The sequence below is a fragment of the Odocoileus virginianus genome, chromosome 22 (assembly GCF_023699985.2).
Source record: "Odocoileus virginianus isolate 20LAN1187 ecotype Illinois chromosome 22, Ovbor_1.2, whole genome shotgun sequence".
NCBI lineage: Eukaryota > Metazoa > Chordata > Mammalia > Artiodactyla > Cervidae > Odocoileus > Odocoileus virginianus.
In genome coordinates this window covers 38,481,935-38,496,082 of record NC_069695.1, presented here as the reverse complement: position 1 = coordinate 38,496,082, position 14,148 = coordinate 38,481,935, and the positions used below count along the sequence as shown (strand labels likewise).

The 14,148-nt window shown below is 36.0% G+C and overlaps 1 long non-coding RNA gene across 1 annotated transcript in view; it reads right to left on the bottom strand.

The window, feature by feature from the left end:
* Positions 1-14,148, bottom strand: part of LOC110138679 (uncharacterized) — a 125,666-nt gene that overhangs the window by 53,773 nt on the left and 57,745 nt on the right. The window lies entirely within an intron of this gene.

The window sequence follows — 14,148 nt, the reverse complement described above, 5'->3', positions numbered from 1 at the left end:
AAAAGAGTCAGACACAACTGAGTGACTGAGCGCAAGCACAGACTGCAGGCATCTTTAATTTCACCTGGCACTGCACCAGTATTTTCTGCAATAGTTGTGTTCGAAGCCATATGAAAATAATTGCATTGAAATCATTTTTACTATATTCCTGGAACATTTTTGGGTCCCTGAGTTTGGACCTATAACATGAATACAGACATAAAACCCTAGCACAACACTGAAAACTCAGAACTGGACAAATGCTAGGATAGTGAAAAGTATATTATTGTTGACTATAAATGTATGCTTAGTTTGTTATTTCCAAACAGTGGGAGAGCAAGAGTTAGAGTTCAAAGGAATCAATGAATAGTATAGGAAAAGGGGTATGTCAAGGCTGTATATTGTTAACCAGCTTATTTAACTTATATGCAGAGAACATCATCAGAAACTCTGGGCTGGAGGAAGCACAATCTGGAATCAAGATTGCTGGGAGAAATATCAATAACCTCATTTATACAGATGACATCACTCTTATGGCAGAAACTGAAGAAGAACTGAAGAGCCTCTTGATGAAAGTGAAAGAGGAGAGTGAAAAAGTTGCCTTAAAACTCAACATTCAGAAAACTAAGATCATGGCCTCCAGTCCCATCAGTTCATGGCAAATAGATGGGGAAACAATGGAAACAGTAGCTGACTTTATTTTTTGAGGCTCTAAAATCACTGCAGATGGTGATTGCAGCCTTGAAATTAAAAGGTGCTTACTCCTTGGAAGGAAAGGTATGACCAACCTAGACAGCACATTAAAAAGCAGAGACATTACTTTGCCAACAAAGGCCTGTCTTGTCAAAGCTGTGGTTTTTCCAGTAGTCATGTATGGATGTGAGACTTGGACTATAAAGAAAGCTGAGCACTGAAGAATTGATGCTTTTGAACTCTGGTGTTGAGGAAGACTCTCGAGAGTCCCTTGGACTGCAAGGAGATCCAACCAGTCCATCCTAAAGAAGATCAGTCCTGGATGTTCATTGGAAGGACTGATGTTGAAGCTGAAACTCCCATACTTTAGCCACCTGGTGTGAAGAGTGGACTTATTTGAAATGATCTTGATGCTGAGAAAGATTGAGGGTGGGAGGAGAAAGGCATAACAGAGGATGAAATGGTTGGACAGCATCACCGACTCAACAGACATGAGTTTGGGTAAACTCCAGGAGTTGGTGATGGACAGGGAGGCCTGGCATGTTGTGGTCCATGAGGTCACAAAGAGTCAGACAGGACTAAGCGACTGAACTGAACTGATGATGAGAAAGTGGCTTAGAATTTACATTATAAAGAGAAATAAAGATTGAATGGCATCATGGGCAGCAAAATGTGTCAATTTTTTTTTTTAATTTATGCTTTGTAGGTTTGCATAACCTAGGAAAGGAAGAAATGGAGAGTGAAAGATATTAAGTATAGAAAAGAATTATTAGCAAAATGAAATTCCAGAGAAACTCCAAGACAATAAGAACAAGAGCACAGATAAAAGAAAAGCTATTGAAATGATGAGTAGGGGCATGCCTTCTTCCAAAATAATAGCAAGAAAGGAGGAGTGGAAAATTTAGAGATTTTGAGATGTAAGAAGGAATTCATGTTTGACAGCATCGTGAAGGAAAGAGCTGTGCATACATGTATCAGGTACACTAGTCTACACCTACACAGAAAATCTCTATGAACACATTTGTAGAATATTGGAATTAAGACTCTTTTAAAGATTTTCTCAGTTTATCTCATTTATTTTAATAGACTATCTTCTGGTACAACTCAGGATCCATTTCTTCTGTGGAGCTTTTGTCCTACCAGTACAGCCTACATGAAATGAAAATTTCAAAATTATGGTTTAAGTTTAGTTCATTAGTTGCTGTTTTACTAACTTGGTCAAGAGTCTTAACCTCTCTAATGAGGAGGGTAATAATATCTTACTGAAATCTTAGTAGAGTTGATTGATGAGATAACATGAAAGCATTTTGTAAATGCTATAGCACTAAGCATATACGAAGTCATTTTTTATAGCCTATTGTCTGACCCTCTCTTCATCTTTTTTAATGGGATGTTGCATTGCTATCCAAGTGTTTCACTTGTGTAAACATAGTCCTCCCAACAAAAGGAGCATCTTACAGGTTCAGCAATTCAAGTGAAGCTGTTTGACTGATTGACTTGACAACCATGGCAAAAATGGAGCAGAAAGTGTGAAAGCACAGATTGCCACATAATATCCAGGCATCCTGTACTCTACAGTGATACACATTGGTACACTGAGAATAAATCAGGCCTTTAAAATACACTGAAATATTGCATTACCAAATGATACAAGTGGCATTCAAAAAGACCATGCATTTTAATTGGAGACAAAACACACACCCACATAAACATTTTTAAAAAATTCAAGAACCACATAATAAAGAAATTGGTATAGGAAATGTTGTAACAAAGCCATCATTTTGTGCTGAATTTGAGATGAGGTCTAAAGCATTGGTTCTTCAAGTTCCATTTAGATTACATTCCTATTTTCCAAACCTAAACATACCATCTCTCACCGAAGTACAGGGTTGTATGTATCTCAGAGTTCAGGGCTTCACTTTCTTCTTCCAACTCCTTCTCCCCATTCTTAGAAATCTAACAGAAGACTTTGAGACAGCTCTAAAGAAGCTGGTGGTTCCACTGAGAGAATTAGAAAGATTGAATTACGAGAAAAAGAGAAAGCTAAGAGAGTTTCAGTATTTGAAAAGTAGATAACAGGGGAAAAACAGTGCAGTGACACTGAAAATTCCTGCTCCCTTGGAGCTGGGGGTTGATAAGATACATATTGTACACAATGGGAGTAAATAGCATGGAGATCTATGGAAGAGTTCAGCTATGGATTGTTTTTAATCTTATGCGTAAGAATTCTGCTAATTAAAAATCGCCAATAAATAGATCAATAGACTTCATTGCATGATCTAGATTTTTCCCTACAGAATGCCTGGTGCAACATCTTCTTCTTTCCTTTAATTAATGTTCTGTGATTCACCACCTATTTCTGAGGAGACAGGCTCACATAGATAATTGATCCACGTGTGACTCACAGGCATGACTGCCAGAAAACTTGCTCTCGTGTCCCAAACACAAGCAAGGAGACATGTCAGTGATTCAGAGCTATAAAAAGTAGCTCCTCATTGCAAAGGTTTGGAGTCTCCTTCCTTAAGCAATGTTTCTTGAATCTGGAAATAATAGTGAAAAAGTAAAACCTGAACTTTCCTGGAAGGTGAAAGGTAGGAGAGCAAGAAGAAACCCTTTATTCTCTGTGAGTGGGTATCTGTGTATGTTTTTATCAATGTTTGCATGATTGCATATGTCTGTGATTTAAGTTTTAAAGGAGGCAAAATGGTGGATATGCTGTATGGAGTTTCATCCTCCCAGGTCAGGAAGATAATTCATTCAAAGTAAAGAGAAATAAACAGGATAATTTGGGAAGCTTATTTCCTTTCAACTGTGAGAAGATTGAGTTACTTATAATGTCATGTCAGATCATCACAAGATTTTTTTAGGTTACGGAGGAGCTGATGCAATGTCTTCAAGCACCTATTCTGCTCTTTAATTTTAGCTGGCTCTGGTGAAAATTTAGCTCATAGGGACTAGAGGTGTGTGAATATATAAATTTATGCACACACTTAGGCACACATACATGCCAAAGCAAAGGCACAGTCTCACTCAGGCTGTTGATTTGTAGATTTCTTAGTAATGGCAGCAAATTTGTCCCAATACTGGTGGCAAAGAAAACTAAACCAGCCCACACTGGAAAATAAATGAACTTTACAGAAAATGATGTACAATTTCAGCAGAATAAACATTATATACCTACACACAAGGAAAAAAGAAAGTGAAGCTAAGAGCTAATTTCTCAGTCCTGTGATTTAAAAAGAAAATTCTGGAATTCTCAATATAAAACCCCTCATGAGGGTTTTCCCTCTTGGAATAAAACAAATTGTAATAGCCTCCATTATTTCTGTCCTTGGAAGATGGAAGTGAGGAAAATCTTAATGAGTTTTAATTGTGGGTGGTGATGGTAAGAGATGAGTAGCAGAGACCTTGCATGCAAAGTCACTCCTCCAGCTAGAAAACCTATGTGTGAGAGCTAGAATAGAAGAGACTATTTTTGTTTATTCTCAACTGTTAATTAGAAAAGGAAGTGAATCTCATTTTAAAGATAATCATTTTTTTTCTCTAATTAGTAGGAGGAAAGGAAGATCATACTAGATAAGGTGAATAGATGGTCATCAGTATCTTTCAAATTCCAAAAGAAGAGGTCAAAATCTTCTGGTGTTCCTTTGAAATGTCAAAATTCGATCTTAATAATACTGGCCTCAGGAAGGCAGCTCTGCATACAAAAAGAAGCTAGAAAACTGCCAGTCAGGTTTACTTCTGTCTGACTGCATCAATGTGCACAAGGGCAGGCAAAGCTTCTTTGTTGAGAGTAGAAGATTGAATTTACAATATCTTCACTTATTCAAACTAAAAGAAGAGAGGCAGTCGTGAGAATTAGTGATTAGCATAAATTATTGAACACTCTTTTGAAAATTTCATTCCAGAATATCTATCCATACTAAGAGTTAGATGAACCCTAAAAGACATGCTATTTTATGAAGTAGGTTCATGGACTTACCGGAGATATGTTTTTTTAAAATGTGTTTTATTGCATTAAAGTATTGGGGCGTAAGTCAATCCAGCAAATGACTGACTATTGGAAACTTAGTTTATAAATGACTAGATAATAGTTATTGTCTGAGCATTTATCAGTTGAGTGTGTGTTGACTGGAGCAAATCATAAACTTTTCTAGATAAAAATGCACTTTTCAAATCTTGAGTGGTTTGTACATGATGTGGGCTGAATTGTGCCCCTTCCCAAAATTCACATGTTGAAGTTATAACTCTCAGTATTTCAGAACATTACTATATTTGGAGATAAGATCTTCAAAGAGGCAATTAGGTTAAAATTAGGTCTTTAACATCAGCCTTAATCCTATGACTAATTCAATATGAAAAGTGTCTTTATAAGAAAAGAAATTCCACATGGACACATTTTGAGGGTGACTCCATGCAAAGATACTGAGAGGAGACAGTTATCTACAAGCTAAGACAGAGGCCTCAGAAGAAACCAGCCATGCAGGCACCTTGATCTCAGACTTCTAGCCTCTAAAAACTGTGGGAAAATAAATTTCTGCTAAGTTGCTCAGTCTCTGGTACTTTGCAATGGCAGTCTATTACAGACTGAATGCTTATGTCCTGCACAATTCACATATTGAAGCCCCAAGCACTAGTGTGACTGTACTTGGTATGGTTCCTCTAAAGAAGTAATTAAGGTTAAATGAGTTCATAAAGGTGGAGCCTTGATCTGACAGTATTAGCGTCATTTTAAAAAAAGACATCAGGAGAGTTCTCTCATGCTTTCTCTGAGCACTTACCAAAAAAAAAAGAGGTCATGTTGGCACACACGAAAATGGCCAGCCACCTACTAAGCAAGAGTCAGAATGAAACCTACTTTGCCAGTGCCTTTGTCTTGGACTTCCCAGCCTTCAGAAATGTAAGAAAATATTTCTGTTGTTTAACCATCCAGTCCATAGTATATTGTAATGGAAGTCTGAACAGACTAATACACAGCTTTGACAAATTAATATATACCATTTATGCAAAAGTTATGTTTCTATCTTATGTTTATGCTGAAGATCAGGAACTGGGAATTATAGTCATATATATCCTATGACACTGAGTTCCAAAAAATTTTGCTATAATGTCCTTACTCTCAAGGGGTTTTTAAAGTAAGATTGAAATTAACTTCATAAATTTTTAATCATTTACAGTAATTTCAATTGTTTATGTATATTTAACTGTACTTCCCATTTATAATTATTAATATTAATCCATATTACAATAATTTACATTTTTATTGATTTTTCAAGACACTTGTATAAGTTAGTTGTCTCAATCACAACTCTCAGAAGCCTGGGACAAAGACACAGAGCACAGCATTTGCATTGTACCCACGGAAATCTAAGTTTGGAGAGGCTAAGTAACCTGCCCAGAAGGTCACATAGGTAAGAAGGATGTCCATCCACTAGCAACAGTAGTTATATTGAAGGGAAATGAGAACCTTGTAGAGAGGACTATGGTTATGCCCATTAGGTTTAGAATCATTTCAGGGTGATCGTGTATAATTATTGCTTATGTAACTATAATAATAAAAAAAATAGTTATTCAAGACAACAACATAACCAGAAAGTTCAGTTCAGTTCAGTCGAGCAGTCATATCTGACTCTTTGTGACCCCATAGACTGAAGCACACCAGGCTATCTTGTCCACCACCAACTCCTGGAGTTTGCTCAAACTCATGCCCATCAAGTTGCTGAGGCCATCTAACCATCTCATGCTCTGTCATCCCCTTCTCCTCCTGCCTTCCATCCTTCCCAGCATCAGGGTCTTTTCCAGTGAGTTAGTTCTTTGCATCAGGTGGCCAAACTATTGGAGCTTCAACTTCACTGTCAGCCCTTCCAGTGAATATTCAGGACTGATTTCCTTTAAGATTGGCTGGTTTGACCTCCTTGCAGTCCAAGGGACTCTCAAGAGTCTTCTCCAACACCACAGTTCAAAAGCATTAATTCTTCAGTATTCAGATTTCTTTATAGTCCAACTTTCACTTCCATACATGATTAATGGAAAACCATAGCTTTGACTAGACAGACCTTTGTTGACCAAGCAATGTCTCTGCTTTTTAATGTGCTAACTAGGTTGGTCACAACTTTTCTTCCAAGGAGCAAGCGTCTTTTAATTTCATGGCTGCAATCACCATATACAGTGATTTGGGGGACCAAGAAAATGAAGTCTTTCACTGTTTCCATTGTTTCCCTGTCTATTTGCCATGAAGTGGTGGGACTGGATGCCATGACCTTAGTTTTCTGAATGTTGAGTTTTAAGCCAGATTTTTCACTTTCCTCTTTCACTTTCATCAAGAGGCTTTTCAGTTCCTCCTCACTTTCTGCCATAAGGGTGATGTCATCTGCATATCTGAGGTTATTGATATTTCTCCTGTCAACCTTGATTCCAGCTTGTCCTTCAGGCTGGCATTTCACATGATGTATTCTACATAAAGATTAAATAAGCAGTTTGACAATATACAGCCTTGATGTACTCCTTTCCCAATTTGGAAACTGTCCATTCTTCAATCCTTCCATGGCCAGTTCTAACTGTTGCTTCTTGACCTGCGTGCAGATTTATAAGGAGTCAGAAAAGGTGGGCTGGTATGCCCATCTCTTTAAGAATTTTCCACAGTTTGTTTTGATCCACACAGTCAAAGGCTTTGGAGTAGTCAATAAAGCAGAAGTAGATGATTTTCTGGGCCTTTCTTGCTTTTTTGATGATCCAATGGATGCTGGCAATTTGATCTCTGGTTCCTCTGCCTTTTCTAAATCCAGCTTGAACATCTGGAATTTATGGTTCACGTACTGTTGAAGCCAGGCTTGAAAAATTCTGAGCATTAGTTTGCTAGCATGTGAGATGAGTGCAATTTTGTGGTAGTTTGAACATTCTTTGGCATTGCCTTTCTTTGAGATTGAAATGAAAACTGACCTTTTCCAGTCCTGTGGCCACTGCTGAGTTTTCCAAATTTGTTGGCATATTGAGCACAGCACTTTTTAACAGCATCATCTTTTAGAACATGAAATAGCTTAACTGGAATTCCATCATCTCCACTAGCTTTGTTCATACTGATGCTTTCCAAGGACCACTTGATTTCAAACTCTAGGATGTCTGGCTCTAGGTGAGTGATCATACCAGAAAAGTGAGTATTAAAAGAAAGAATAGATCCGGCTTTTGAACCCTGGATCAACATTATATTAGTACACTTAACAGGTAAATTTTAGTCCCATTTGTTTTCTTCAAAATGACACTGTCAATGTTTTTAACTTGACTCTGAACATGGAAGAACCTTCCTTCCAATCCCTCTCTATATGTTCAGCTTGTGGAAAATGCTGACTCTTAGTTCAGCCATTGATATAAATATTGCCTTGGAGATTGGAGTAAGAAAGAGAATAAAATAACTGGGTTACTGTTTGTTCTGGTTACTCTTTGTTCTGTAGCAGTGAGACAGAGGAGATCTACACCATGCATTTCCACACAAACTTTCTGAATTCCAAGTAATTCATACTCTTCAATATTAACACATCATCAAAGACAATTCTCAGTCCAAAGAACATTCAAAACATGTCTAAGAAAAGTACAGATGTTCATTGGACTTGGACTTTCAGCCTTTAGTGAACTATCAATAGCAGTCTACATGAGAAGGAAAAAAGAAAGTAGGCAATTATTCTCTAGTGAAGGTTAGCACCTGAGATTTTTAACTGTGCTATACATTAGGGGATTTAGAATTGGTTCTCAAAGCTAGCTGGAATGAAGATCAACAGAGAGGCTTTGAAGAAATTCAGGTTCCAGAATTCTGGATAAAATAAAAGCATATTATCCCAGTGATACCATGCATGAAGAAATGCTTTAAAAAATGTGGCCAAATAAAAATAAATCAAGATAAAATCTCAAGATAAGGGAAAGCAAAAGTCTCAGTGTAAGAATGAATATTGAGCAATGTATAATAAATTAAACTGAGTATCAATACTATAAAAGAAAATTGTAATAGAAGTTCTAAGCAAGAATTACTGAAGCAGCTCAAGAAATAGTGTTAAACTAAAAATTCTAAACCATCAAAACAAAATCAGAGCAAAGAGTTAAGAAACTAAAGTGTGCTTTGGATGTCTTCTTTATAGTGATGGTGAATAAAGGTACAGAAAAGTAAAGATAGAGATTCCATGGTCCAACTAGACATTTAATGCAAACTATCTTGCAAAATTCCAGGGATCTTGGCTTTTGTTAAACTTGCCTGTGATTCTGATGAAGTATTGTCAGGCAGGCTTTTGGGAACCACTGATTTAGAGGATAGTTCTAAAGCCAGAAGTAAACATGCATACTGCCTATCAGTGCTTTGGCTCCTACTGCCCACATTTCTAGACAACTGTAGGCAAAACCACTTCCTCTGCCTTAATTCCAATTCCACTAGGTGGAACTTATATAACACAATGAAAAAGACTTCTGAGAGACTGATCCTGGAGATGCTGTATACTTGACCGATTTTTTTTTTTAATATGAATTGTATTAGATAAACTATAACATATACAGGTTCAAATTTAAATGAATTTAAAAAATTAAATGAATTTATAAGGAATCATGTTACATTTAAGAATGATATTTAGGGGAAATTGTAGAAGTTTGTTCAGGAAACAATCAAAAACTCATCTAGGTAATTTGGCAATAGATATTTGGATCGGAGGCAGGAAACATGACATTATTTCTCCAAGTTTCTCCTCATCCTATAGCCTTCTTCATCCTAGACACATAATAAGCACATGTATTTTTAAATAAGGGAGTGAGTCAATGAAAACAAAGTTCCTTGGGTGTATCTTGGGAAATGCAAGATGAAATCAAATCAGAAATGAAATAGTTTATTGCTATTATTGTCTGGTAACCACTGACTGAGAGGTCAAATCTTAAATTTGAATGTCTAGAATAAATGAATCTAAACAGATTTCTCAGAAGGCTTACTGAAAACAAAATAGAAAGGAAACAGTGACAAGGGGAACAGAGGGCAGAATGAATAAAAAGTGGAGGTGAAGTTTTATGATAATTTTGTAGTCATAAATTCATCAAATTTCAGGTTTGGCAGGAACCCTAAAGGTTATTCCTGCCAATCACACATCTCATACTAGAAAATCCTAATTTTTTTCCCCTCCAGTGAGATGACTCAGTACCTCTGAAGATTCTACTTTTCCTCCTTGGAAAGTTCTAACTGTAAAATGCTTCCTTTTTAGAACTTTATCCTATCTCTTTGACATTTCCTCTCTTAGCATCTATTTTTCACATGGACCTTTGATGGCATAGTTTTATCTCTTGTCTACATGTCAGACTTACACATATACACATGTCCACAGAATCTTCTAGTGTTCTATTTAAATCTATAAAAGAGATTTCTAATTTTCTCTGATATTTTTCAAACCAAGGTTCTTAACTCCTGATTTTCCTTTACTAAACTTCAAATTTGGGTAATCAGAACTGTTTGGTGACTTTAGAAAAGGGGTAGATTAACATTATCCTTGTTTCTCATGTTTTTCTTGGATGATTATTTTCAAGAACCAGTGTGGATCTTCTTTTAGTAGATTCTATTATGACTTCTGCTTCCCTTATAGCTCAACAGTAAAGAATCCTACAAAATCAGGAGACACAGGAGATGTGTGCTTGATCCCTGGGTCAAGAAGGTCCCCAGGAGTAGGAAATGGCAATCCACTCCAGTGTTCTTACTAGGGAAATCCCATGGACAAGAGGAACCTGGAGGGCTACAGTCTTTAGGATTGCAAAAGAGTCAGATATGACTTAGAGACTAAACAACAAACAAAACTATGACAAGTGTACTATGCAGTTAATATGCATGCCATAAACATTTTTTCAGCTACTATCTAAAATTTTCATGCAAAAAATATTATGTATCTTGGTATAAGCCATTCATGTAATTATCCAAGGTAGAGCCTTGGGTCAGACCATTAACAACTTTCTTCAACCTTTGCATTAATACACTTATCAGTATTTATTTATAATTTTATAATCCATTACTTATCTAAGTAATAAGTTGTGTGCAACTATTTCATTTTTTATTATTTACAAAAGAGACTTTGCTAAATGCCCTGTTAAAAGACAAGTATGTCAAAGCCACATGATTCACTCCATGTAACAGATCAGTAGCAGAGAAAAATTATGCCTTGTTTTTCTTTTTCCTCCATGGTAAATTCATGTTGGGTCTTATAGTTTTGAATTTTTCTATTGCTATGTACTCTCAAGTCATCTCTTTACTATAGTTTTTTTTTTTTTGCATCTTTTTTTTTTTCATTTATTTTTATTAGTTGGAGGCTAATTACTTCACAACATTGCAGTGGGTTTTGTCATACATTGACATGAATCAGCCATGGAGTTACATGTATTCCCCATCCCAATCCCCCCTCCCACCTCCCTCTCCTTGGAATTTCCCAGGCAAGAATAGTGGAGTTACCATAGTTGCCATTTCCTTCTCCAGGGGATCTTTCCTACCCAGGGATTGAACCCATGTCTCCTGTGTTTCCTGCATTGCAGGTGGATCTATGTTCAAATAACAAAATACTGTTTTCCAAAGGAAGAAGAGGGTAATTTCTTCAACTACTCATGAATTTTTTTATAAAAAAATTTTTTATAAAAATTTTTTGATAAAATTTTATAAAATTTTGATAAAATTTTTTGATTAAAAATTTGATAAGATTTTGAAAAAATTTTCCTGGAGAAGGAAATGGCAACTATGGCAACTCCACTATTCTTGCCTGGGAAATTCCATGGACAAAGGAATCTGGTGGGCTATAGTCCAACGGGGTCACAAAGTGTTGGACACAACTGAGTGACTAAGCACACTTCTCTATTATATCCTTTATTCTCCAAAGTCCCTCAAAGAACACTGAGTACCTCATTTGAAACTTTATTTAAGACCCTAAAATATAATTAACCTAAGTTGCCAATCTTAAGTTTATATAAGAAAGCAAGATGTTTTACAAAATTCCTGCAGCAACTATGTAGGCGTTGGTCATGCTGATTGCACCCTCCCATGTCAAAGATAATTCTCTTCAATGCAAAATGTAAAATCAAATAGAAGTTGCTAATTTCTACTTTGTCTCCAGCATCCATCCATATGAAATATATATATATATATATATACATTATAGCTTATTTCTCATCAATACATATGTATTCCTGGATAGCATAATGGTCTTTGAACATTTGCTTCAAACAGATTTTGCAGAGTTTGATTAATATTAGTCTTTATGGAAACATTATCTCAAGGCCAAGTGAAATAACCACACAGTTGCTTTTTTGACTAGGCACTATGAGATAAATTCAGATCAGCATCTTATTAATCACTCCACCACCCTGACAGAAAGACCCCATTGGTTTACTTGGTACCTGGGGATTTTAGCTAGTTCAAAACAAGTGCCTCCACACACCCAAAGGGTCTGAGGTTTCCCTTTCCCCACTATTTGTTAAAGGTTTCTTGGGGAAAGTTAAGAAGATTAAAGTATAACACTTCTCAACTCACATATTACCTCTGAAACTCAGGAAACTGAACTCATATTAGTAAATTTGCCCTTCCTTCCTATGTCTAGTACTATCCCCAGACGCTTTTTCCAAACTTTTTTGTTTAATGAAATAAATTAGCAACACCAACATTTACTTCGTTATCAAGATATGTCCTCTCAAGTTTGATGCTATAATTTGCATCCTGGGTCATGCTGAGATCTGTTCCTAGTTACATGTTGGAATCATTGGAAGTATGATGGGAGATCTAAAGGGAAATGGCAACCCCAGGCAAACTAACTAACTGAAATACTGTAGTTATGGAACCTGCTATATTAGAAAGGAAAAGAGAGGCTGATTTCTGACTCAGCTGGCAGTGGGAACTCAGTGGTAATTGAGGGTTTGGTAATATAAGTCATGTAAATTATTTCAAACAGTCCTCTTCCGATATCTATATTTAAACTTTCAAGGATCAATTTCCTAGTTCTCATTTAGAAAATATGACAAGAATAGGAACTCAAATTTGAATGCAATTTAGCAACCCAAAATATTGTTTATATATTATTTCAGGTATATCAGCCAAAATATCAGGCAACAGCCCAAAAGAAACAAATTAGTTTACTTTTTAGGATAATGATAACAATGCTAATTCTCAAATTTGTTTCTTCTGATTTCTTTTTTTTTAAGTTAAGGAAAATTTATTATTTTTTCCAGCAAAGACTACTGAGATTATAATTGGGGTTGTATTAAACAAATAGATCAATTTTAGAAGAATTTATATGTAACTAATTTCAATCCGTTAAACCATATACACAGTTATTCTTATGTTTATTTAGGTCTTAGTTTTCCTCTGTAGTGTTTTATAGTTTTCATCATATAAATATTGTGCATCCTTAACTAGGTCATGTTTTTAATCCTATTACAAGTAGTACTTTCTAAATATTTTATTTCTAATTATTAATTGACAGGAAAGAGAAGAGAAATTCTGTATATACATGCACTGTCACACATACTTTCTCATGTATAAGCTTCTTAAACCTGCTTATTAGTCCTAGTAGCTTTTTTGTAGAAACTTGAAGATTACCTCTATAGACAATAAAGTCTGCAAATAAAATTCATATTATTTATTTTTTAATTAAGTTACCTTTTGTTTATTTATCTTGCCTATTGAACTAACTAGAACTTCCACAATTTAAATTGGAAAGTCATAAGCAGACATTCTTGCTCTTTTTTCATCTTAAAAAAAGGATTCCGTCTTTCTACATTAAATATGAAGTTAGCAACAGGTTATTTTTGGATATGCCTTGAGAAAATTAACTTTTTTAAAAATTAATTAATTTGCTTTAATTGGAGGCTAATTTCTTAACAATATTGTGGTGATTTTTGCCATACATCAACATGAATCAGCCATCGGTGTACATGTGTCCCCCATCCTGAACCCGCATCCCACCTCCCTCCCACCCCGTCCCTCTGCGTTGTCCCAGATCACCGGCTTTGAGTGCCCTGCGTCATGCCTTGAACTTGCCCTCGTCATCTATTATACATATGGTGGTATACAGGTTCCAATGCTATTCTTTCAAATTGTCCCACTTTCGCCTTCTCTCCCATAGTCCAAAAGTCTGTTCTTTACATCTGTGTCTCTTTTGCTGTCTTGCATATAGGGTCAACACTATCATCTTTCTAAATTCCATATATACGCATTAATGTAGTGTACTGGTGTTTCTCTTTCTGACTTACTTCACTCTGTATAATAGGGCTCCAGTTTCATCCACCTCATTAGAACTGACTCAAATGTGTTCTTTGTTATAGCTGAGTAATATTCCATTGTATATATGTACCACAGCTTTCTTATCCATTCATCTGCCAGTGGACATCTTGGTTGCTTCCATGTCCTAGTTATTGTAAACAGTGCTGCAGTGAATACTGGGGTACATGTGTCTCTTTCAGATCTGGTTTCCTCAGTGTGTATGCCCAGCA